The sequence below is a fragment of the Fundulus heteroclitus genome, chromosome 22 (genome assembly GCF_011125445.2).
Source record: "Fundulus heteroclitus isolate FHET01 chromosome 22, MU-UCD_Fhet_4.1, whole genome shotgun sequence".
Taxonomy (NCBI): Eukaryota; Metazoa; Chordata; class Actinopteri; order Cyprinodontiformes; family Fundulidae; genus Fundulus; species Fundulus heteroclitus.
In genome coordinates, this window is record NC_046382.1 from 34,580,492 (window position 1) to 34,606,902 (window position 26,411).

Below are 26,411 nucleotides of genomic sequence, written 5' to 3' on the forward strand. Positions count from 1 at the left end.
GTCACTCGTGGAGTACCACAGGGTTCAGTCCTTGGGCCTATTGTCTTTACTATATGTATGCTTCCGATTGGTAAAATAATCAGACAGGATGGGATTAATTTCCACTGCTATGCTGATGACACTCAACTATATTTATCCATAAATACTGATGAATCCAATCAATTACTTTGGCTACAGGCATGTCTTGATGATATTAAAACCTGGCTGACTTTAATATTCCAGCTTTTAAATTCTGACAGAAGTTGTAATCAGCAGACTTAGATTTGTCTTTTGTGTGTTGTTCATCCGGATTCAGTCAGGTCCTCTGCTGAAGCCGGCAGACAACATTAGCAGACCCTGGATCAAGCGTGGATGTCAGATGTCCCAGCAGAGGAGGCCATATGGCATCATGGTTCAGGTCTTCTTCTTTGTCCTGGAGAGGTGGTCTGTGCAGCTGCTGAAGAGAAGAGAGCTCTTTGTCTGTGGGAGGAAGGTTTTTAACTGTAAGGGGGTTTCTCAGCAGGACAACCTGTTGGGAAGAAGGGCCGTCCAAGCCTTGAGGGTCTCATGTTGCAGCAGGACAGAATTCCTGTTACCTTCCCCATACCACAGTTCAGAATTCAATCCGAGATAAATTATTCATCATGGCGTTATTGCATAACACTAAAACCAAACTTTGGTAGTCAGGCACTAGGTGTCACTTCATCCAGTCAGCTTGGAAAGTTCGGCTTAATGTACCTCCTTTACCCAAACGGATTTGATGGGAGCTATCTCAGTTTCACCTTGTGCAAAACCTAGAATGCTAAACATTATTAATCAAGCTTACCAGGTTAGCTGATCATACCCCGCCCAAAAATAAGGTCACCTGCCGGAACCTGGCTGTTTGAGCTCCTGCAGAAAAGAACCTGACAGAATTACAGATTCCCCTAGTAGAAAGGGTGTCTCTATGTACATCCTTATGAACACGTTAAATGGTGTCTCTGTTTTCTCAGCTACTAATGCTAAAGGTGTTCTACCACTAAGACGGTAGCCACCATTAGTTCTACTGTGTTGAAAACATAGGTCATTCTGCTTGCGCTGTTACTGGGAGTGCCACGCCAGTAACAATCATACAGACATTAATATTTGTATTCATGATACTTAAAGGTATATCTGGGACTTAGAGGGGTTGCTAATTAGCACTGCTATTTTCAATATCGTTATGCTGCCATCTGTGTAAATTCATTTTTGTTGTCATCTTGGTTGTCTATCACTCCTTAATTGTGATAACTAATTAACACAATCTTAAGAATCTGAAAAGATTATTAATTTCTATGTCAGCAAATAGTTTTTTAACATTATTTTATCAAAATAATTTTTATTTTCCCTTCTGCTTTTCATTAAGGCTGATTTACATAGCAGGATTTTTAGCCAGATTTTTGCTCCAATTATCCCGTTCTCTGATGCGCTGATTACCGGCGTGGCTATTATGATAATCTTAAGAGATATTCCTGACATATGTGATGTGTTAAGAGTGATGTGGTCCACTCTTGGAACATCGGGGCCACTCCAATCTCGTGACGTGGGAAAACAACCCCATCTCACCTCCAAATTATAGTGCAGCAAACATAAAGCCCCCCGGTCGCGTTGCCTCCACTCTTTTAACCAATGGCTTTTCTTTTTATGTTTTTTATCCACATTAACACTATTGTTCTTCTTCGTCATCCATGTTTATTTACTCTCAACTCACGTTTGATCTTGAGAGGTTAAGCGAGATTTCCCGTTTGACATCTGAATGGTTGGCGTGTTGTGCTTGCCTTGAAAATCGACTGACTATTTTAAAATTCTGCCGTGTGAACCAGCCTTTATTGGAACAAACTGTTGTTCTTAATTAGTTAACAATGTTCATTTTTTCTCATTCCAAATTCCTCAAATCAAATCTTGGTTCTTAAACACACATATTCACATTACATTGTGACATCACTGCACCTTTTTATTGGTGATTGTTTTCAGTAGTTTCAATTTTATTATTATTTCTGTAATTTGTTTACTTGTTAGTTTTTGTAGTTTATGTCATGCAGGCTGCCTGTTGTCTGTGTTTTGTTTTTGGGCTGGCTGTTCTCCACCTTCTGCTCTGCTCCACTCAGCTAATCAGTGGAGGAGCTTCACCTGCATTGACTCTAATCACCTGCAAGTCATTCCACCTGTGTCTCTGTCTATGTATACCTGCCTCTCACAGCCAGTCAGCACCAGATCATCTCCTTGCCTTTTGTGCACTGCAGTCCTCCATTGTGGGTGCCACACGGCCAAACCTGTTTTCCCTCTGCTCAACTTGCCCTCGCTGTTTACCTCATCGGCTTCTGACTCTGGTCACAACCCTTGGCAGTTTGTGATTCCTGCCTGACCCTTTTTGGCTCTGTCTGCCTCGTTCAGTCTGCAGTCTCTGTTCACATTCCACACCCGGCTCACGGGCCAGCTCTCTGTCACCGGCATGTCTCACCTGTCTGTTTAGAGTGCCTTCTGCCGGTTCAGTCCATTATTGCCGCTTTGAGCAGCTGTCACTTGCTCATCCTGGAGTCTTTCCTATCGGCACCAAGTTTTTGCTTATATGCTTTATTTTCTCTAATTAACCTTTTAACTGCAACACTGTCTAGCTGAATTATTAGGTTCTCTGTCTGGCTTTACATTATTTTGTTAGTTTTTCTTGTTCTTTCCATTTTGCCTTAGTTTAATTGAATGTTTCTAGCCTGGTTAAACGTTTTCTTTAAATAGACTTAAGGTTTTCAATGCGAAGCTGAAGTATTTTGTTAAATTCTTTTAAAGCTGTTTGGCTCTTATTTCCTTGCAATCTGGTGTTGCCCCGACTTCGTAATTTTGAATGAAACTAACTTTACACACAATTTTTTTGGCAACCCCTGATACGTATTCATAGTCAAACTGAGCCTATATTTGCACAACAGGAGGCAGGGTATTAAATATTTTGTTGGCTATTTTCATGAAGTTATGTGTGACAGAAAAAGAAAATCTACATTCAACACTGTTTAACTGATGACGGTACAAAAAGGAAAAGTAGTTTATAAAAGCTATATTGAAACATAATGGATCTATAAAAACTCAATAGCCTGATCTGGAGTGAACCCTGCATCTTTTCCAATAACTCAAAACCCTTTTAGTGTCTCCCCTGGGTTGACAGCTTTGGGCTGGCAGGTGACAAAGTGACTAACCTAATTTAACATAAGCACTCTGGGATCTTCTCTAAACACAGGGAGCAGAGGACAGCGATCTCCAGAACAACTGACGCTGAAATACATCTCAGAATTGCATCTAAAATATATTAATAATCACAGAAAACATTATTCTCCAAGTGCTCTGTCATTTTGTCAACCAAAATGCCAATGGTAAGCCCTTATGTTGCAACGTTCTGATTTGAATCCGGTTGTCAGCCAGGCTTTGACAACTGCAATCATTGCTCTATTTTTCTGGGGACACTTGGCAGATGAAGGTGAACAGTTAAACACAACCGATTGCCATTACCTTAGCATGTTTCAAAAAAACATTTTAATACTGAATTAATGCCCCTACCTGGGATCTCCAAGTGTTTTGTGACAGGACAGATGGGGTGAGGTGCGTGGAAATCGACCAGCCTCTGTTATGCTCCTGACTCACCAAGTGAGGTCGTCTTGAAACTTTTATGGAGCAAACCAGCTTTGCAGGTGAGGGGAATGATATAGACATATTAGGGTTGTGTGGCCAGTCAGCTGCAGTATACAATAGCAGACTCAGAAATAATTACAGGAATGCTACACTGTTCTTTTTTTAAAGAATGGCATGAAGAGACTCTCTTTCATGAAAGTAGAGACATACCTGGTCACTTTGTTTCTCCTGACCACATTTCTTTCTTGAGAGCACCTCCATGCCTCTGGATGCATTGTATGGAACTGCAGTGTAACAGCATAGTCAAGGCAAATGACTCCTTATGTCCTGGATATCTCCCCCACTCCTCCATCTCCCAGATATTGCCTCAACCCACCTTCATGTGATTGGTAGTACATACATACATACATACATACATACATACATACATACATACATACATACATACATACATACATACATACATACATGCAAGTAAATGCTCTATGTGAATAAAAAAGTGCAAATAACTTACTGATGCACACCTCCAAAGTCTCCTCAGCTTAGAAGTTAACACCAAATATTCAGATTTAGTTGCCAAGAACCAATGCCAGGATGCACTTCAAACCAAATGGCATGGAGCCAAAAAAAAACTTGTCCATGTTTCAACTTTGCTGCTCCTGCTGTGTTTTTGGCATATTCCCAACAAGATTGTTTTAATTTTAAAAGATTTATTCACTGAGAAAGTAAAATTTAATTAAAGCTTCTCATCAAAACAGGGCAATTGTTCTTTTACAAATAGAAAATAATACTGTATCTCCCATGATGTAGTCCATGTTTAACGTTCGGGTTCCTAATGGGGGTCCCTATGGGGCGATGGTGGCGCAGAGGTTAGGGAGTTCATCCTGCAATTTTGCCGGTTCGATCCCCCGCTTTAAAAGTCTCCGTCGTCGTGTCCTTGGGCAAGACACATCATCCACATTGCCTGGTGGCGGTAGTCAGAGGGCCTGGTGGTGCCAGTGTATGGCAGCCTGGCCTCTGTCAGTCTGCCCCAGGGCAGCTGTAGCTACTAACATAGCTCACCACCGTCAGGGTGTGAATGTGTGTATGAATGACTGAACTGTAGTGTAAAGCGCTTTGGAGGTCGTCAAGACTAGTTAAAGCGCTATACAAGTGCAAGCCATTTACCATTTTATGTCGAGGTTTGATTCCCTTAGTTTAACGGGAGGCTGTTCAAGGCATTTGTAAATATTTATTTTTTACAGCTGCATAATACAACTGGAGTGCTTTTCTAATAGAAGTGTCTAATATATTACAGTAGTTAAAACCTGAAAGTGATTTTTTCGTTTTTACAGACAATGTAGTATAAACTCAAAATTCAACTGTTTATACTTTTAACAATATACGGTGGTTCAGTGTATGACTATATTGTCTGCAAACTTGATGCAAGATAGTAAACTTGGCAGAGAATATGCTTTTCTAACTGCATCATTGCTCACAGTTCCTAGCTAAATGATCTTCAGCATTTTTCACATGCTTATTTTAAAGAGCTCCTGTGTTGTCAGCAGCAGTGTTTGATTGACAGATGGGATAATCGTTGGGGTCTAAGGAGGCGTTCTGTGTTGCACCTCTTGTGAATTCTGAGTTGACAGGCAAGAGCCTTTATCCTCCTTTGTCAATTTCAAGTGTATTTATCTTCCCCCACCATCTTGCTCTTTATTTCAAAACATTTTTTTCTCAGATAATGTAAAACTTTGCCATTTATTAGGGGCACTGGTTAAAAAAAAATGTAATTCAATAAACTAAATGTCCAAATTAACATGAAACGGTCTCAGATTTTCAAAAGAAAATGGCTTAAAACAAGCTTTGTCAATGCGTAGAGAGAAAAAAACCCAACCCCAAAATTCACCAAATTAATGTTATTGTCAGTTAGAGCTCATGCACATTCTGACAGCAACAAAAATCCTGTTTTCCTGGTCTTTAAAAGCCATCATGTGTCATATTGTGTGCCTCATAACAATCCACGACTTTACCAAGTGAACCCATAAGCAGTCTGCAGAGTTTAGCGCCAAGGAAAAGCCATTGGGTCTTAAGTTATCATCTTATGTCAAACTAATCACCCCATTTGATCCCAAAAGTGTTCATGTGACTAGGACCTTATCAGCCATCATATGTCATTCACTCTGAACACTCTCCGTTTGGTATATCAGGCTCTCTAACATTGTTTACAAGCTGGTCACTTCCTCAATTAAACCCTTATCTATTTCTCTGTTGCTTCGCTCCCCTGGTCTGTCTTTTTTAATACTCTTGACCAGTAGTTTGCCCTCTGATCTTTGGCTCAGTAACCTTCCTTTTGTCCTCTCAGTTTTACACCAGCTCTTACACCAAGTCGTCCTACCCTCCAGTCGTTAGGCTGTCATTTTTTTGACTAAAACTGTCTGAAGCTTTTCTTGTCCTCAGCCCTAGGTGTTTCCCTCTTTCTGATCCGTATATTTTGAATCTTTTCAAAGTCTTTAAACAGCCTTGATTACTACCAGACCTGCATAGTCAAGAAATCACCTAAATAGAATCTGTTTTAGGATTTAATATCTCAAAAAGAAACCACCTCTAAATGCCAATAAAAATTTATATTTCTTTTGAGGTGGACAAGTCAAAGTTTGGACCTAAATTTTATTGAGATGCTGTGGTGTAACTTGATACAGACTGGTCATGCTGGAAAATTCTCAAATGGCTTATTTAATAAAGAAAAGAAAATTCCTCCTGGGAATGTAAAAGTTAAAAAGCTTTATGGCAGTTTTTGCAACAGAAGGTGGCACAACCAGTTTTTATCTTTAGGAACCAAGTACGTTTTTGTAGAGGGGCAGATTGGCTTTGAAAACCTCTTACCTTTAACTGTATTAAATGAAATAATTTGTGGGAAACGTTTGTATTTAAAAAGGTTAACTGTGTCTGACCACTAAATTTGTGTGGTGATCTGAAACATTGAATTGGGGGAAAGGGGTTGAAATACTTATTAAATGACATTGTACTCAGCATTTTAACAGCTGCCATGTTACATTACAACATGCAAAACACTGGGTGAACGTTTTGTTCAAATCCCCAACATTTTTGTTGATGTGATTCCTCATTGATCTGAGTCAATTTACGTTTGCCACTTCATTGCCCCATTTCGTGTTGCTATTTCAAATCAGTTTACTATTCAACCATTGCATATAATTAATTTCTGAAGTATTTTAATAAATTATACAGATGATTAAACTCAAAAGTTGTTTAGTTTTATTGTATATTATTCTGTGAAGATTTCATGTTTGAGTATTTCTACTGATTTTGGTTCTATCCTCTTTGGGTCAGTTAACTTATGAAATATGACAGACTGTGAACAATGATTACGCCAAAATACCTCTATACAACAGCCTACTGGTTGATACTTTGATATTGATTTTCACATAATCACATTTCTTTACAGCAGACAAGTTGTTCAGAGGAATTCTCTTTAGAAAAGACGTTGAAGCTAACATCCCCTACATGGGTATGGACTTATGTATGTTTGGTATGTAATGAGACATTGTGTAATTGTTAATGTGCAAAACATTAAACATTTTCATGCCATGATGTTTGGTTTTGGCTCTGGTGCAGACAGCAACTACTATAGAAACAACAGATGTTTAGAAAGGTATTCATTGTGAGAGTTGTACAGAAGAGATGTGCTGCAGGTTTCTGGACCTGGTTTCAAGAAGGCACTACGAGAAAAGGTAAGTGGTTAGACATTATCTGATAATGGTGAGCATATCTTACTGATATGGGAATTATTGGAGTTTCAGGAGAAAGTGAGTGCATCATCCACAGAGCTGAGTTTGACAGTTGTGTGGTGTTTGGAGGTCGAGTAAGGTTTTGTTCTTATTTCCTTCCAGGTCAGCGCTGTTGAGCAGTGATGTGTTGGAGGGTGAACAGACAGGTGAGTGGAGAGGAGGACTCAGAGAGCACTTATACCAGGAGGACTGATGGAGGAGCCGCGGAGAGAGGGAGAAAGACCCAGCCAGATGTTCCCCACACAGATGCTAGGAATCAGGAAGCAGGTCTCTGGAGCCCAGAACTCAGGCATTACTGGATAAATCTGGTTTATGTCCGAGAAAACAAAGGGGGTTAGTATCAGATCTTCAGAAAGCAAGGAATACCAAGAAATGAGGACACGATTACCACTCATGTAAGCAGACCATTCTGACATCTGTCTCAGGGAGCCAGCTCCTCTTTATGCTCCTCCTGATGAGCCTTAATGAGCTGCAGCAAAGTAACCTTTAACTGCCAGTCACACCCTGGAAGGAAGGAGGAGGAGAGAGACACACACCAAAGCAGCCTGATCTGTGGACTTGACAGATGTGATTTCAAAAACACCAAACATTTTCTTTCATATGGCTTCTACAGTTTAAAGAGCTTCAAATAAGGTGCCAAATAACTTTCCAGAGTAACTCTTTCATTTCTCTGCAGAAATGAATTACACAATGAGAGATTAGGGAATCCAATTTGATCACACATCTTAGCAGAATGGGACAGGGGGAGGTGTATTAGGCAGCATACTGTTGGCTAGTTAAGCAAGTCTGACAAAGTTTCATGCTAATATTAGCTTGTTAGACATGAAGCATAATAACCACATTTACTTGAAAATGTCAACCAAATTAATTTGGTGTTTATTACATATCTAGCTTTAGCAATTTACCTATACAGTTGTGTTCGAAATAATAGCAGTGCCTCAACAGCAGCAAGAAAATCACTGGTGTTATTAACATTTCAAACTCTATACCCCAGATAAGTTTCTGGGGGGTAAAATAAAGGTATAGAAAACCAACAAACCCAACAGGACAGCCATGCATACTGTGGATTCTGTGAAATTGAATGATTAACTGAAAAGGGTGTGTTCAAAAAAATAGCAGTGGTGAGTTCAATTAGAGAGGGCATCAATTAGGGAGGGTATTCTGGGAAAAAAGGGTGTTAACAGGTGATCCGTATTTAAGGATCAAGACATCTGGCATGCTGGCTGTGCATTTGTCCTGAAAAAACAAGGAAAATGGGTCGTTCAAAACACTGTTCTGAAGATGAGCGTTTCCTAATAAAAAAATTGATTAAAGAAGGGAAAACATACAAAGAGGTGCAGAAAATCATTGGCTGTTCAGCTAAAATGATCTCAAATGCCCTGAAATGGGAGCAAAAAACTGAAAAACGAGGAAGAAAAAGAAAGACAACCCCTCGAATGGACAGAAGAATAGCCAAACTGGCGAAGACTCAGCCAATGATGGGATCCAAGAGGATCAAGCAAGACCTTCAGTTGACAGTGAGTACTGTGACAATCAGAAGACGTCTTACTGAGGTTAACCTTCCAGCAAGAAGCCCCCGCAAAGTCCCACTGCTGAGAAAAAGACATGTGCAGAAGCGTTTACAATTTGCCAAAGAGCACATTGACTGGCCTGAAAAGAAATGGCATAATATCTTGTGGACAGATGAAAGCAAGATTGTTCTTTTTGGGTCTAAGGGTCACAGGCAGTATGTCAGACGCCCTGCAAACACAGAATTCAAGCCACAGTACTCACTGAAGACCATTAAGCATGGTGGTGCAAGCATCATGATATGGGGATGTTTTTCATACTATGGTGTTGGTCCGATTCACCGCATACAAGGGATCATGGATCAGTTCCAGTACATCAGGATCCTGGAAGAGGTCATGCTGCCATATGCTGAGGAGGAAATGCCTTTGAGGTGGACCTTTCAACAGGATAATGACCCCAAACACACCAGCAAGCGAGCAAAAGCATGGTTCCAGATGAACAAGATTCAACTGATGGAGTGGCCAGCACAATCCCCGGACCTTAATCCCATTGAAAACTTGTGGGCTGACATAAAAAGTGCAGTGCATGAGGCAAAACCAAGAAACGCTGAGGAATTGTGGAATACAGTGCAATTATCCTGGGCTGCAATACCTGTGGAACGATGCCAGAAGTTGGTTGACTCCATGCACCACAGATGTGAAGCAGTCATCAGAAACCGTGGTTTTGCAACAAAATATTAGTTTAGGATACTCAGCTAGGTTCACTTATCAAGAATTTCTTTGTTTGTACAGTACATTTTTGAGTTTCCAAGGAAAGATGGCAACACTGCTATTCTTTTGAACATGCCATTTCTTACTTTATTTGAAATATTATTATTATTATTTAAGTTTTGATGACTTTGCGCAATTGTTTTGCTTTGGAATAGAATGTACTGTGTCCCCAATGTATCTGTGTTCATTAAAGTACAATTTCTTTGAAGAATTTTGACATTTACTCATTTTTCTAAAGGCACTGCTATTATTTCGAACACAACTGTATGTGTGTGTGTGTGTGTGTGTGTGTGTGTGTGTGTGTGTGTGTGTGTGTGTGTGTGTGTGTGTGTATATATATATATAGATAGATAGATAGATACACACACGAGAACAGCTTAACCTTATTTTAAACTGACAAGACAGTAACCACCTTTTAAAGTTCACTCAGTTTTAATGTATTTGTGTATCAAGATAAAAATTAAGAAATTCAATCAAAGATCAGTACATAAGGTGTTATAAAATGTACAGGTATTCTGACATCCTTTTTGTGCCACTGCTTATGAATTTGGGAATAATAAGCTTACACATATTGCTGTATCTACTATCTATGATTTACTTCTCACTTTACTTTGCTTGGTTGTCCAAAGCGGTCATTTTGTCAGTTAAAATCTGGCCATGTTGCTAAAACGCTTCATTCACTGTGTCTGTTTTCCTTGCTGGAGGCCTGATTACCAAGCCCCTTACCAGCACAGAATTGTCAGCACAGTCAACTTACCCAGGATGAACTGCTATGACTTCCCCGTTGAGTCATGCTTGGCTTGTCTGTGTAACCCAACCCTTGACGTATTTTGGCATTTCTGCAGAATTCTGTAGCAAAGATGCCACCTGGCCTTATTCTCCCCAACATGGCAGCATGTCTTCTCTCTGCCTCACATATTAATGACCTCAGAGCCTCTTTTTCTCATTCTGAGAGTCTGTCTATGCTCAGGAATTCACCCAACTCAGGCTGCTATTCATTATCCCCTCCCATGACCTGGATATGATTTCACTATGATACAGTGCAAGAAGGTGGAGCCTCTTGAGGATCTAAGAGCATCTCTCATGATCCTCCTCACCAGGATGCAAGTATCGCTCGGAGATGCTTGAAGCGCAATTGAAAGGAGTAATTACACAATTAATGTCTTATTTTGAATATCACTTGTTGTATCCCAGATAAATATTTTTTTTAACTTCTGAAAAGCTCTATCCTAATTCTTTAAAATTACAATTGACCATATTCTACATAGAGTATCACGAAGACAGACCTATGTCCTCTTTTGTTGCTCATGGGTTGTAACAAACAGCCCTTTGTTACATCTAAGAATTAAGGCCTTTAACTTTTCATTTGAGCACTTTAACTTGGATATTTGGCACTTTAGATAGCACACAGCACTATAATTAAGGAAGCATATTTGCACATTTTAGAAATAATTGCAAACAATTAATTTATAAGTGTTTATTGATTGTCTTTCTGGATGGATGGATGGATGGATGGATGGATGGATGGATGGATGGATGGATTGTCTATCCTTTGTCCTGGTTTTAAATTCAGTGGCACTGTAGCACTTTAGAGTGGTTGGGCTCTGGAGTAATTAAATTAGAGTGCCAACAAAGTCAATATTTGTGCATCATTGCCATTTAGATCTTTGTGTTTTATTGTATCTTAAAGTGGTTTAGTGAAATATGTTTTGTGTTTGTACTAACCTTGTCCTTGTGTCCAGGTCCATCACCTAAAAGAGGTCTGTGTAGAAACAGTGGCAGTACCTTCGTTATTTAAAAGGGCTTCCAGTGGTGCCTTTCTCTGATGTTTCTCCTAGCATCTTTTGCTCGCAACGTTGAGGGGTTTATGCGTTTTATGGATAAAAATAGCTGGCACAGCAGTTGGTCTCAGCTTGGGAGGGTAATGCCCACCAATTAGCTCCTTCATCAATTTTGTTGGTAAAGTGATTCAAAGTCTCCTGGAGAGAAAAGTTGAGAGCACAAATGTGGGTCCTTCAGAAGTTGTGTTCTTCCAATTTCGCTCTATTTTCATGTGGGAAGCAATGAAGACTCTCCTCCCTTTTTGTGTTGTATATTTATTTATTTTTTAATTACAGCCAACTGAGGCAACATGTGGCATTGTCTAAATTTACACCAGACAAACATAATATGATAAAAAAAAAACTTGAGTAACATTAACCTTCCTGTGTTAACTCAGTAGGTTCCAGTCCAGTAGGACCTAACTACATCATTAACCCAGCATGCATTGCGCAGGTAAAAGAATGGCAACCTCTATGGGTGAAAAACATAACAAAGGATATACAATTTTTTAAGTAAATATGATTTTTTACGTCAATAGGAAAATGACAACATATTTAGGCCTACATGTTCAACTAATTATGGATCCCTTCAAGGGTCAATAATGTCACGAATGTCAAGAATCAACCGGATAAACTGGTGTTAGTAAACACTCTTCACATCCTTAAAGGAGCAATCTAATACAAATTTAAAAAAATGTGAATAAAGAGGTAAAATAAAAAAAATTGTATATACACATACTGAAAAGAACACTGATGAGTCTCCTTATGCCATGTGTGATGTCAGAGGGACATGCCTACTTTTTGGTAGCTAGATTTGATTTTGAGTAGAAACTGATTTACAACAAAATAGCTAAAAAAACAGAAAAAACAGTGTTATTCTGTACACTGTAATAAAAAATAAAGTGAGTTTGACTTATTTCACAAAGACCTCTTCCCAGTAGATTAAGAAACAAAACTCATTGGAGCCATACTGATGATTTTGTTCCTCAGTTTTAAATATAGAAATTAATTATCCACCACTGACAACTGATTGAACACAACCGTGAGATACTTTTTAAATTTAAAAGTACTTACTCTTTTGTTGTGGTTGGCTAGTTTTTAGCATTCATACACATAAATCAAAATTAGCATTCTAAAATGTGATGTGTGATGTCATGGTAAGTGCTGCCTTATATTTTTTCATAATGATGTTGGACACAATACCTCCAAAGTATGTACGTTGTCCATAAAGTCCTGTTGTAAATTAAATTTCCCTATTGTGAAGAGCATTACTAACAATATGTACAAATTTTCTAAAGAGGCGACACACATTGATTGTGTTACGTAGATAACAGAAGAGCTGAGAGAGAAACTGAGTCAAGCTGTGGTCAGTCTGAGCACACTGGTTTCTCTTCTTCTTTCCACTTCTGAGCACCTGACTCAGAAACCTGCCAAGCCAGCTGTTCTTCATTCACAATTAAATACAGAACAGCACACACTCAGGGAAGTTTTGCTAAACTTTCTGTGCTACATTGCTGTGCAGCTCTAGTTAGATGTTTTGGGCTTGTTGATTTTGGTTTTTCATTACAATGTTTAGCCTGTTTGAGACTTGAATGTTTTCTTTTTCCTAAAACAATTACCCTATTGGCTGATAAGCTGATATTGATAAGGTAAGTTTCACTGCTTGTCTCCATTCTTGACTTCCTAATAATGAATGTTGATAGGCTGTGGTTCAGCTTTCTTGTTGCTGTTTGTTTTTTCTCAAGAAAATCAGCATTACTTAGCTATGGGACATCTTGCATAAAAGTTGCATTTTTTTTAACAGGGGTTCAATGTAAAAACAATTCCATTTGAAACTGCCCGAACTAAACTTTCAAATGACAACCAGATTATGCATTCATGTTTATAAATTCAGCATGCTGAATTTATAAATGCTGTCATTTATAAATGACAGCATTTCGGAGCAAAACAACATATGTGCCAATGAGTTGATTTTTGTTATATTGGGGGGGGGGACACAAAACATCTGTTACACTTATGAAAATCCCCCAAAAAATCTGGATTTTTTTTAATCCAAATTTCAAAGCCTTTCATATCAATATGCTTAATAAAATGGCAAAATATTCACTTTTATATTATTGATTTGTTCAGAAGGATGGATAAAAGCATGTGTTGACTATCCTAACATACTCAATTCAGTGTTGAACTTCTAAGAAGAAAGTTGAAGTTGACAGAAGGCATGTGCTATTTCTTTCCTTTGAGGCAATCTGTGTAGTGGTGGGCATTGTGTGTACATCATTTTAAATGGGGGGGCAGCAGCATAAGTGGGTGTCTGTTAGTAGTTGTGTAACACGGGGAAAAAAATCTGTAGAGTGTGATGATTTCCAGGCTGTTTATTTGCCATGAGTGGTTTTGGGAAGTTTGTCATTGTTGCTCATGTATGTTTTCAGCAAATAATGACTTCAGAAACTCGTATGACTCTGACAGGCCTTCTCTGACGGCGCGCTGGCCAAACATGGATTTAGGAAAATTGTGCTAACTAAAATGTGGCCAAACAAGTCAAAACTGACTCCGAGTATGGGCTGAGAAATTGGCTTGTAAAGCATGCTGGACCCACCCTGACTGTGCTCACAAATCCCCCACGAGGTATGTTGCAGCCACCTCTAAAAAGCATCAATGACAGAGGGTGCGTAGATGGGACAAAAAGATTCCTGTGAAAAGTGACATGGCTTCAAAATGAACAAGTTTCTTTTGAATTGCATCACTCACAAGGTGAAATTCTAAACAGCTTTTATTAAAATGAATACAATAATGTGAGGTAACCCCACCAAATGACTAATTTTAATGAATTACTTTGGCAAAATTGTTAAGATCAGCAAATATGAAACTTTCTACAAACTGGCATTTTGCTCAAAGTAGTCAGGAGAACCTAGAACTGTGGTTTTCTACTAAAGTAGCCAGGTATCATTATAGGCTTCTCTTTGAATAATGAAGACATGGTGGTAACTTGTATCAGCTGTGTTCAGTATCACTGTTTGGGGGGGGCAGGTTCACCCCCAGTACTGGGGGCTGGAGCTCAGGGCGTTTTCCCCTGAATTTGTGCTCAAAATATAACATGCTTAAATCTAATTGTTTACTTTAGCTATTACAAACATAATTTAAAGATAAACGCATGAAATCTACCTAAATGTCAAATTATTTGAAAAACATACTTAATTATTAAATTGTTTGTAATTGCTGAAAGGTTCCTCCCCTAGTACATGGGACAATTCTCAGCTGGATCTCGTCCAGTTTGTAGATGCTCAAACAAATGCTTTGAGTATGATGTGTAAAGGCTGAATGGCAGTGCACACCCATGCTTCGACACGAGCAAAATCGCTAGGCAGTAGCGCCTGGCCAGAGAAGAGCACTGTTCTGTGGTTTTTATGACTTTCTGCCTAAGCTTTAGGTTGGCATTGCTTCCTAAAGTGATTACATTGTCTGACATGAAGTAAGCAAACATTAGTAGTTAAAAATAACTCTGAAGATAACCTAATGTTAGCAGTGCCTTACCCTAATGAACGTTGCCCATTAAAACCATATTTAAGTTTAAATGCCTCTACTGTTGTCAGCAGAAATAAGGCAGGGCAACTGTTCATCACTGCGGGCCACAACCCAATGTTAGTCGATATTTAGAGTCTACAATTTCACAAAAGAGCTAAATTTGATACAGGTTTGTTCAGCCAAACAATGTCTGTGTTCCTGTGTGGATTTACTTTTGGTGAACCTACTGGCTCTATCAATCTGCCAGATCAGGGGCAATTTGTCAGTCTGCTGTAGCTCCACAAAAAATAAATAAATTGGATTTTGCATCAGCATCAAAAGATGGTATTTGGTACTCTCCAAGTATGCAATGCAGGTACATCTCAAGAATTTGGAACATTGTGAAAGTTTTTTTTTTCATACAGATTAACTTTAAGTAATTTCCCTCTGGAATTATTAAAGTATGTCTGACTTACACAGTGATGTACTTCAAGCCTATACTGTGCAAATAAAACAGAAGTGCCAGGTTTCAAGAAAGTATGTACATTTCTATGCACTCAATACTTGGTTGGGGTCCTTTTTTTTTTAATGCATGAAAAGCTGCATCAATCTAATGCGACATGGAGGCGGTCAGCCTGGGATTTTGCTGAGGTGTAATGGACACCCAGATTGCTTTGATAGTGACCTTCAGATCATGTGCTTTGTTGGGTCTAGTGTCTCATCTTCTTCTTGACAATGCCTCATAGAATCTCTGTGGGGTTCATGTCTGGCCAGGTTTCTGCCCAAGCAGCGTAACAGTTTGGTCGTTAAACATTGCGGGTGCAGCTTTCTGCCCACACTTTTTCCTTCCACTAATCTTTCTATGAGTGGTGCTTTCTTACGGCACTCTGAACAACAAGCTCTCTTTAGAAATGGCCTTTTGTGGCTTACCGTCCTTGTGGAGTGTTTCACTGCTTTCTGAATATCTGTCAAGTCAATGTGTAGCCTACTGACCCTGACTAAAAAAACCTTTAGTCTCCGGAAACCGTTGTTGCTGTTTTTGAGGTAATTAACTTTTAGGATGTGACATCATGAGTGTCCCATGTTGAATTTCTCTGAGACACGCTGAATTGTGTGGAAGATTTCTCTTTGCAAGTCCTAATCATCAACATTACACGAAATAAAGACTTGAACTATTACTCGGCTAAACAAATCTATATATTTGATTTTACTTTCTTAAATGGTTGCAAAAACTGTAACTTTTTCACAACCCCCAAACCTTTCAAGATGTACATGTTGTAGTAATCCGAGCCATATCAGCTGAAGGATGCAGAGTACATCTGATGAGCTTATTAGCTTCCACCACCATGAGGGTTTTATTTTTCCAACAAGCTGTCGGAGGGTAGCTTGTCGGAAATGTTGTTTGCGCATAGTTTCAGTAAAGCTATGCGGTTTGGGTTAGAAAGTTAAATTAAGACATAAAGCAAGCATTACTCATGGACAACATACTGGATATCCCAAAGTAGAGAGCTTCAAAACTGCTGTGTGAGCATCTGTTTATTTTGGGGATTAAGAAACAGAAATACTAACAGAACAGTACAAGCACTTTATATGAATATATATATATATGGTTTCTCCCTCTTTTTCATATTGCAGCTCCTGACTGGTATAGTGCGCTTTATAAGGGGAAGAGTGAAATCCATGATTTACTTTTTTACCTTTTTTTAAGCCACTAGTTTAAGAGTGGATGATATATTTTTTTAAGTAAACCTCTTTCAACACACCCTTCATTTTCTGAATTACATTTTTTTTTTTACATGTCTTTTGAATGTAACCCGCCCAAAATCTAGAACTGATCGAGATGGTTCTTTCAGCCACACAAGCTGTTGATCCAATATGATGATTGTGTATATAAAAAGAAAACCGGCTAATGCATTAGGTTTCTTGAAAATAGCGATAGACTGGCACTGAAACCTGCTATGGGACATGAATCTGAGGAGGGGAACATAATGACTGAGAAGTGAGGCAGACGCTCCTACAACACAGCGAGGGGAAAAAAGAAGAAAGGAGGGCGGAGGGTGAGCTGATCCTCAGTATTTGTGCTTGTGTGTGTGCGCGCGTGTGTGAGAGGAAGGAAGAGACGAAAGAGAGACCTGCTCACACGGAGACCCACTCCCTCACACACTCTCGCTCTCTTCTCTCTCTTTCTCGGAGCCGGGGGAGAAACCGGGAAGGCAAGAATGAGGAAGAGGTCCGCTGCGCTGCGCGCCTCGTTTCAGCGAATGCGGGATTGCTGATGAAGCGCCGCTCCGGTCATCCGAGCATACAGGTCACTCAGGTCGCGCTGCATGGAAACAAGGAGTAGGCAAGAAGAGCAAAAGATAACGGCAACACATAAAGGGAAAACACTGTGTGTGCATGGGAATCCGGACTACTCTTCCCTCCCTTTGTGCGTCTCGGTGGTTGGATACGCTGTCCTGACTAGCGTATAAGAGCTCCCTGCGTCTCCATTACCGTTCCCCACTACGGGCTTTACCTCTGCCACCACTCCTCCTGCTATCACTCCTTCTACTTGCTGGCATTGCAAGAAAAGCTGTATTACTACTCTACTACGAACTGTCAACTCCGGATTGAAAAAGGTAGGACAAGGCGATGTTCCCTAGGTGTTTTTAAATAAAATAAAATAAAATCATTGCGGGGGTCCAGGTCTGCTCCGGTATTGTTTATTGTAAGCAAGTTTTGGGGGAGGGGGTGGAGTAAATGGGACGGCAGAAGGGGGAACAATCGGGGACCCAAAGAGAGACTTGGAAGCACCATGCGTCAGAAGGATGTGGATGCGTTTCCTCACTCCATCCTTTCCACGCTTTTCCCACAACGCGCTTTTCATGTTTGATTTTTGATAAACATACCCGGTGGTTTGTAGATGAACTGACGGTTTACGTTGTAAGGAGAGAGAGAGAGAGAGGGGGTAGCTGCTGAAGAAACAGGTTTTTCTCCATTATTCATGTCTTACCTGTTATCCCATTCATTCCTTTCCCCCCTCGTGCTTAAGCCCATCCGCCTACCTCACCTATTTATAGAGGAGTAATGGTTAAGGATTCAGAGCACGTTCCGATCGCCACGCTCTCGCCTCTTTATATGCGTTCAGTGTGGATATTGGGCGACAAACATGCGCAGTGCCTGCTTAACCAATGTGAAGGATGGATGCGCACCGAGAGGCACTTTTGCGCAATCCTGCAGGCCCTGCATCCTTTGCGCCAAGCGGCACGGGCATTTTCAGTTGGGGCTGTTTGAGTGCCTGTGCGCTGTAGTCCCCATCAGGTGCGAGTGAACAGCTGGAGTATGAATGGGTTCCTTTGGATCAGCTGAATTTCGATTATTAATACAAAAGCCTTATATTAAAAAAAATAAAATAAAAATATTTGCTAAATGTAATTTAGAAGATGAGTTTTATTGAGTAAGGCAGTTCAGGGTGTCTACTAGCCTGGCATGCATGATATTAAATGTCAAAAAATTCATTCATGTGATTCTCTTGTTCAATCAAGGCTTTTCCAGGCACTGCTCTTTCCAGCTGACTTCATTTTATGGATTTTTATTGGCATGACGCAAAGCAACTGTGGGACATATGAAATATTTATTTATGACGGTGAAAACAAAATGCTGCCAGGGGTCTTAAACTGCTTTATTTGTGCCTCCCATCCGCAGTGATGCTGATGGAATTTAAGATCTTGTGATGAAATGGTCACGCTTCATTTTAGGCACTGAGATGGCCTCGGAGAAGTGTTTCCAAACGATTAAAAGCCGCTTCTATTTCTAGCTGTGCATTGAGGTTTAGGTGGCTCCACATCAAGCGGTTCCCTCTTTTTAACTAGGTGTAGGTGAGCATGTGTTGCAACTTTTTCCAGGCTTGTAGCCACTGCAGTGCAACAACACGATTGGACACAGTTTCCTTTGACCGATGTATGGTGGATGGAAGACAATCATTACGTTATAGGTTAATGGAAATAAAAAAATTTAATTGCAGACGTTTTTAGGGGGACTTTGTCACGTTACCATTAGTAGCAGTTATACTTTAGTTTACATTATTTGAAACTGCCTTTTTTTTTAAAAAAAAAAGCTTTTTTTTCTCAAGACTGTTTCAACCATCATGAAGCGACCATGTTGATTAAAGCTTACAGTAAACAGTGATCTGATAAGAGAGAGCTGACGTAAAGCTAACAGCTTTTATTTGATTGCTATTAAGATACAGGTCTAAATAGATTTTTTTTATATATATATATCAGTTCATGCTGCAAACTTCAGATTGTGTTACCAATAGATTTGACATATCAAATGTTTTAGTGAGAGGTCCCATCACTGAGTTTGTTAAAAACAATAAATATAAAAACCCAGCTGATTTTAGCCTTTTAGAGACCTCCAAACTAAATTCTTCTCCTACACCTCGGAAACAACAATATATATACGTCTGCATTTATAAGATACCATTTAAGTCTGTCACTGTCTTCATTGTTTGAAAGCAACCACATTACTGCTGGGATTATTAATCAGACTGTTAGCTGCTCCCGATTCTGCCCAAAGTGGTATAAACTGTTGGATTTTGCCTTTCCCAAACTTAAATTTGTATATTCCTGTGCTAATCATTTTTCTTTTGAGATCCTGTAGGTCTCTAGAGGTTATCCTTGTTAAATTGCAATCGGGTCTATTGACTCAGCCGGCATACTTTAAGAGTGGAAAATGAAAGTTGGTCGGGCTCAGAAATCTACAAGTTTGTCAGTGGTTTCTTGTTGGGCTGTTAAGATCTAGCCGGGTCGTATGGTAGGCAGAGGAGTTAAGTCCGGCTTCACAAAGTAAAAGCCCAGCCTAGTTTTTGATTCAATCATTAGTACCTGTCTGTGCTGTGGAGCTGGAAATGTGAATGGTTGGGACTCATCTCTGTACCGGGTTTTTACTTAGTGGACCTGGATTATCCCCCTCTGAATCCCGGAATGTGAATATTTTTCACTGCAAGTTGCTGTTAACTAATATCACCTCAAATGGGAGATCTGACTAGCCTTTCACCACTCTTTCTTACAAATTCTATTATAAAATCTTTTGAAGAAAGAGACCTGTTAATGATAACCCTTACTGTGTTAACCAGGTGGAAGAAGTTAAGTTTTGGTGGAAGTAAAGGAAGGCTTCTTTATGCCATTTGTCTACTTTCTGTTGTTGGGCCTCAGATGGCCTCACATTTGACTCTACACTAGTTGGTTCAAGGTCAAGTCATTGCCTGCAGGTCCTTTGGCTGCAAAATCGCCCTGAGCCATTACTCCTCCTCTGTCATGCTTGTTGATTTGTATGAGGGGATTTTGGAGCTCACAAAATATGAAGCTGTGCATCATGGCCACATATCTCTTTAATAAATCCTCATCTACCCAGAGGACAATTTTACACAATGCTGATGGTTCATTTTGATGCCACTTTGTAAGCCCAATCAATAAGTTCAATCTTTTTCTAATTGTACTGTCACAAACTTAAATATTGAAATGATGTGGACCCAGTGTTGATATGGAGGTAGCTACAAGCTTTACTCCTCCCGGCCTGTAGGTGGCGCACCTGCGGTTGTCCGTTCATGGTTCCGACCTCCGGTTGTGCTGCTTGCCAGCTGGTTTCCAGTAAATTTTTCTTAGCATTAGTAAACATTTAACTTACCATTCCAGAAGGAAAGAGGCAACTTTTGTGTTGCTTCTGAGCCCCTTTGCTTCCTTAAGTCGGCACCAATGCTCAAAAGATTGACCGATGTTCACCCTCATTTTGCTTTCTTGATCTGCTTGAATTTAAGAAATGTAACACGGAGAAGAAGAAGCCATTTCTCAGCGCCATCATGGAGCGACTACGATCTGGCAACTCCTTTCATGTCAACAGTGGCATTATAGCCAGAACTAAATATTTATAATTTGGACCCATCCAAATTTATGAAACAATTATTTATATTCTGTATATTTGTTTTTCTGTAAAATTTATACTTTTATTCTGCACCACTCTAGGCGTTCTGTGAATGTATTATTTTTTTAAATATTAATGGTTTTGATGAAAAGGTTGGAGCTATTACCTTTTTAAAGCCTTGCAGAAACCGACTTTGGGAGTCGGTTTACTTGGATGTCCACTCCGGGGAAGATTGGCAACTTAAAGTTGTTTTATACTTGCGGATGATCTTCCTCAGTTGCCTTATCACCGTTCACTGATTAATTGGCAGCAACAGTTGCTTACAACATGCCACTGTGTATTCTGCTGACCAGCAGACTGCTGCAACATCTGCTTTCACAGAGGTGATTATAGTTGCTGGTGACCAATCAAGTGTTTGATCCATCAACTTAAAAACTTAAATCCAGAGGAAGTCTCTAGTGTCTAGTTTTCACACAACCTTTGGCTGCTTTTGTATTTGATAACACACGAGGAAAAAATGTATATTTTGTGTAAGGCTTTGAAGGTCATCAGTTTTATTTTTGTTGTGATAAAGAAATCCCATGAAACAGAGATTGTTCTTTCTTAAGATGGATCTGTCTTCCACAAACTGACACCACTTTTGGGAAGTGACTTTTTATCCACCTCTGAAAGTTTGAAATTTATAGCTACACCACCTCTGACCCTGTTCCCCTTCCCCTCTGCTTTTCCTCCTTTTAAAGTGGTCCCTTCTATAAATGATTAATCCAGTTGAAAGCTCGTCATCTAACTTCCTTCTCACAATTGCCTCCAATTGTGAAAAGGAAGTTGACATTAATTAAATATCTAGTCTCATTTTATCCTTTTATTCAGGTATAAAAGCAGCTTTATTTTTTATTTATTATTTATTTTTTTTTATTTTAATTTTTTTTTTAGTATTGTAAGGCATGTATAATTGTCCAAAAATTTGGCAGTTATCTCATGATTTAAAGTTGCAGTGTCGCATATTGACTAAAGTTGGGCTTAGATTCAGTTTTTTTTAAGTTTTCAGCTTTAGATCTGACGCTAATGAGTTGCACTGAGTCAACTTTTCCCTTTTAAATGTCCCGAATAGTTACTCTGAAATGCAACTCGCCTAAGAAATGGTTGTGTAGCGTTAGTGGCCTTTTATTCACTAGGTGCCTGACAGGAAGAAGGGCAGACATACAGTAAATGGCCTGGGGTCTGGAATCGAATCAGGGACAGCTGTGTGGAGGACCACAGCTTCCATATACGGTGCGCCTGCTTTTTTATTGTTAGCTACGCAGTGGCCTTTTCTTGGATGCTTTAAGTGTATTTATTAATTGCTGCATTTACTGAGTAAACGCAGCGAATACTCTACATCAGTAGATAATTAAACTGTGGCTGTTGCTGCTACGACCAGCGACGTTAATGGACCATTTTGAGACGTGTCTTTTTTTTTTTTTTTTTTGTCTTAGAACTGTTTCATGTTTCAATGACATCACCAAACAAGGTTTCCTTTCGAATGTTGAACTACATGGAGAGGGAAGCTCTTGAATTTTATTTTCCAAAAATAAGATTGCAAATGGACAAAAGGAATACTGAAAAATTTGAATACAAGCGAGAGCAAGCACTCCTGCCTCTGAACATGACCAAAAAACGAAACAAAATGGTTGTGTAGTGTTGAGCAACGATGATTTACCCTATATGCTTATTGACGGTGACAGTAACAGCTCAGTGTTGAGGATAGCCAGTAGTGATGTCATTGCCTGATGACGGGAACGGCAACTGTTGGTTTGCTGCTGCTTTGTGAGGTTATGCAACAACTGGGTTGGACAAAGAATGGCTAAAAAGAAAAGGACTGAAAATCATCTAAATTTATCTGAATTTGTAGTATTCATCAGCATTTTCCTTTTGCTGTTTTGGATTATGTTGCTCTAACATGATCCATGTCGAAGACTACTTGATTACGGGAAAACATTTCTGTTCAAATCTTGTTGCGATGCATGTACTAACATAAAAAAAAACTTCCAGAAAACAGGGTCATCCTGAAGTTTCTTTAGAGTTGGTCTTGAGAAAATATGCACACAGTTAATCAGACTTCTTAAAGGGACCCAGCAGTCTGTGGATGCACTGTATGCAGCAGCAGAGCAAAGTCATTTACTGGTGGTTGGCATTTTAAAACGAAAAACAAGACAAAAAACAACCATCTTATCCTGATGGATTTAGCTTTCCATTGTTCTGGATGCTATTGTGCCCCTTTAGGGCTCATGCACATATGTCAATGGACAAATGGACACAAAGACAGTGAGTGAGAAGTAATTATGTGCGTTGGTGCCAGATTGATCACTTTGTTTTCAAGTGGTATAACACCAGAGGCTCAAGGAATGGCTTCTGGGCAGATCCAGACTAAAAGCTTCACATCAGTCCTAATGATGTTAAATGTGGACAATTTATCTTCAGTTGCCTCCTGAGGCTTTTTTGTGTATGCATGTTTTTTTTTTTTTTTCTATTTGTTTTGCTCCGACACACAAACCCAGAGGATTTATTATTTTACTCTTTGCGAGATTTAAAGACTCATTAGTCAGTTTTTTTTTTTGTTGTTTTTTTTTTTTGTTTCTTCACATTTACACCCCTACTCTAGTCTCTCATTTTCCTGCCAAACTATTCATTTTCCAACACGTTTTAGATTGGTTTCAATCACGCTTAAAATATTTTCAAAGTGCTTCTCACTTCATTGTGCAGAAAAGATATAATCAGACTGCATTTTGGAGAACCATGACTTCTTTTAGTACTTTCTTTTTGAAGTCTAATCAGTTGTTTCTGCCACCTTTGGGTGCTTTCTTCAGAGGTCTCTGACAAATGGCTACATTGGGGCGGAAGGTGCAGCTCGCCTCACTGCAGCACATGGTTTTAGTTTCCTCAACTTTGTTTTCTGACTTTGTGCCTCTGGGGATCATGATTCAAGGGTTTTGTTTCTGGGCGTGTTGGCTTTTTATTCCTTTTTAAATATGAGTTGGCTTTTCTTCGGTGAATGGTGCCAAGAAGAAAAGCTGACACATTGCGAGACATAATTTTCAGCTTAAAACATTCCAAGTGTCTATCATTAAGTGATGAGGTTTTTTTTCAGTGTGATGCAGAGATCAGAGATTTTCATAAGCCTAGTGTCCACGATGGTGTCTGTAAGGATGGATGTGCACCGTTTTTTTAAACTCAAATCTCATGGACCTCTTGTCTGCTTCTCTGATTAATGCTCTCCATGCCCGGCTGTTAGCTTATGTGGACGGTCATGTCTTGGTAGGTTTGCACTAGTGCCATAGTCCATTTTTAGGCAATGACTAAACTATAAAGTGTTAATTCTGATACAAAGCTTTCTGTGGAGAGAAAAACAATGTGTGCTCATTTTGTAGAGGGGGGGGAGTCAGATTTATGCTCAGGAATTACATTTTAAATTTAAATTATCCCACTAAACAAGCTTTCCAAATAACTGGTGTAAGACGAGGCTGTTTGCTTTTGCCGTTTCTCTTCCTCCTCACGATTGACTGGATCATGAAGTCCACAACAGACCAGAGACGGTATAGAATCCAGCGGACACCTTGGAAGCAGCTTGATGACTTGGACCTTGCCGACAACCTGGCCCTCCTGTCGCACACCCAGCAGCAGATGTAGGAAAAGACGAGCAATTTGGAAGATAGTTCCACACGTATAGGCCTCATCATCCACAAGAGTAAGAGCAAGATCCTTAAGACAAACGCAACCAGCAACAACCCAGTTACATTGGATGGAGAAGCACTTGACGAGGTGGAGGCCTTTACGTACCTCGGCAGTGTCATCGACAAGCGGCGTGGCAGAGATGTAGACGTCAAGACACTGATCGGAAAGGCCTGGGCAGCATCTGTACAACTCCAGGACATCTGGACCTCAAAGGAACTGTCAGAGAACGACACAAATCAGAATCTTCAACTCCAACATTAAGGAAGTACTTCTGTACAGAGCAGAAACGTGGAGGACCACAGTTGCAACAACGAAGAAAGTACAGGTATTCGTTTACAGCTGCTTGTGTAAAATACTCTGCATCCACTGGCCAGAAACCATCAGCAACAATGAGCTATGGCTGAAAACAAACCAGCTGCCTGCAGAGGAAGAATTCAGAAAATGGCGTTGGGCATGGATAGAGCACACCTTACAGAAATCGGCTGACAACACCACCAGACAAGCTGTAAGATGGAACCCACAAGCAAAACGGAAAAGAGGCCGTCCAAGAGACACTTGGTGTCAACACCTTGAGGCTGACATCAAGTCTATGGGAATGATATGGAACCAGCTGGAGGAAAAAAAGCACAGGATGGAGATGCCTGGAGCTCCTTCGTCCCCCTGGAGATCGCCTATGCCCCAGGAGGGGTAATGGGCAACAACTAACCATACTAAACATACAACTTAGTTTTGTAAATGATCTTTGGAGTCCAGAACATTTTTTATTTTTTTTTTTTATTTTGGGAAATCCTTGGCTGTGTTAAAGCAAGCCACTTTGAATAAAAATCCTGCAATATATATTGACCAATATCCACAACCTGGTCATATTTACTTAGTTTTTATCCAAGACCTTTGTCTGGCTAAATAAAGTAATATGTGATGTCCTTAGGTGTTTTACTTATTTTCTTCTTTTTTATGGGGTGGGTTGCATTGACTCTATTTAAATATGAATTCTATATACACTACCACAGCAAAGTTATATTTGTTTTTTTTCTGTCAAAAGGTTAGGTTAAAATGTTTTCCACTGGCTGAAGTAATTTAATGTACAGCAGATCTACTAAATGGCATACATTTGATATAAAAATAAATAAATAAAAAAATCCCCTTTGCATAATGGGACAGGGAAGGATTTTGTTTTCCTCTAAAGGGTCTTTAATTGCTGAAATTGGCATTTAAGTGGTTGAAAATTAAGTGAATTTGGACTATTATATATGTGGAAGAATAAAGACAACATTCAATAAAGTTACAATTGCTATGTCATTATTTAAAAGCAGATGTAATGATGTTCAGGTGGTGCACAACATGAAGGGTCTGTGTTGCAATTTATTAATTACATTTTTTTGTCAGCTTATGTTTGCAGGTTGTTCTCAAGTAAATTTGCTCAAAAAGCCAATAGTCCCACCCTCAACAACAGTCGTGGTTGGTTATAAGGTCCTTCAGGTAAAATGATTTCCCACCCAGATCCACTACCTAACAATCAGTTTGGAATACACTGCTAAAAAAAATTAAAGGGAACACTTAAACAATGCAATGTAACTCCAAGTCAATCACACTTCTGTGAAATTAAACTGTTTACTTAAGAACCAACACTGATTGATAATCAGTTTCAGCTGTTGTTGTTCAGATGGAATAGACACCAGGTGGACACTAGAGGAAATTAGCAAGACCCCCCAATAAAGGAGAGGTTCTGCAGGTGGTGACCACAGACCACTTCCCAGTTCCTCTGCTTTCTGCCTGATGTTTTGGTCACTTTGAATGCT

At 39.6% G+C, this 26,411-nt stretch overlaps 1 protein-coding gene across 7 annotated transcripts in view; it reads left to right on the forward strand.

Annotated features, from left to right (window-relative positions):
• Positions 1–12,975: 12,975 nt before the first annotated feature.
• slc8a1b (solute carrier family 8 member 1b) overlaps positions 12,976–26,411 on the forward strand; it is a 182,265-nt gene continuing 168,829 nt past the window's right edge. For 2 of the 7 annotated variants that reach the window (XM_036126756.1, XM_036126755.1), the window contains exon 1: positions 17,051–17,618. The gene's annotated coding sequence lies outside the window, so the exon portion shown is untranslated. Of the gene's footprint in view, positions 13,149–13,928; positions 14,125–17,043; positions 17,619–26,411 lie in introns of those variants that run through there. The other 5 variants (XM_036126753.1, XM_036126754.1, XM_036126752.1 and 2 more) reach the window with 5 other exon arrangements.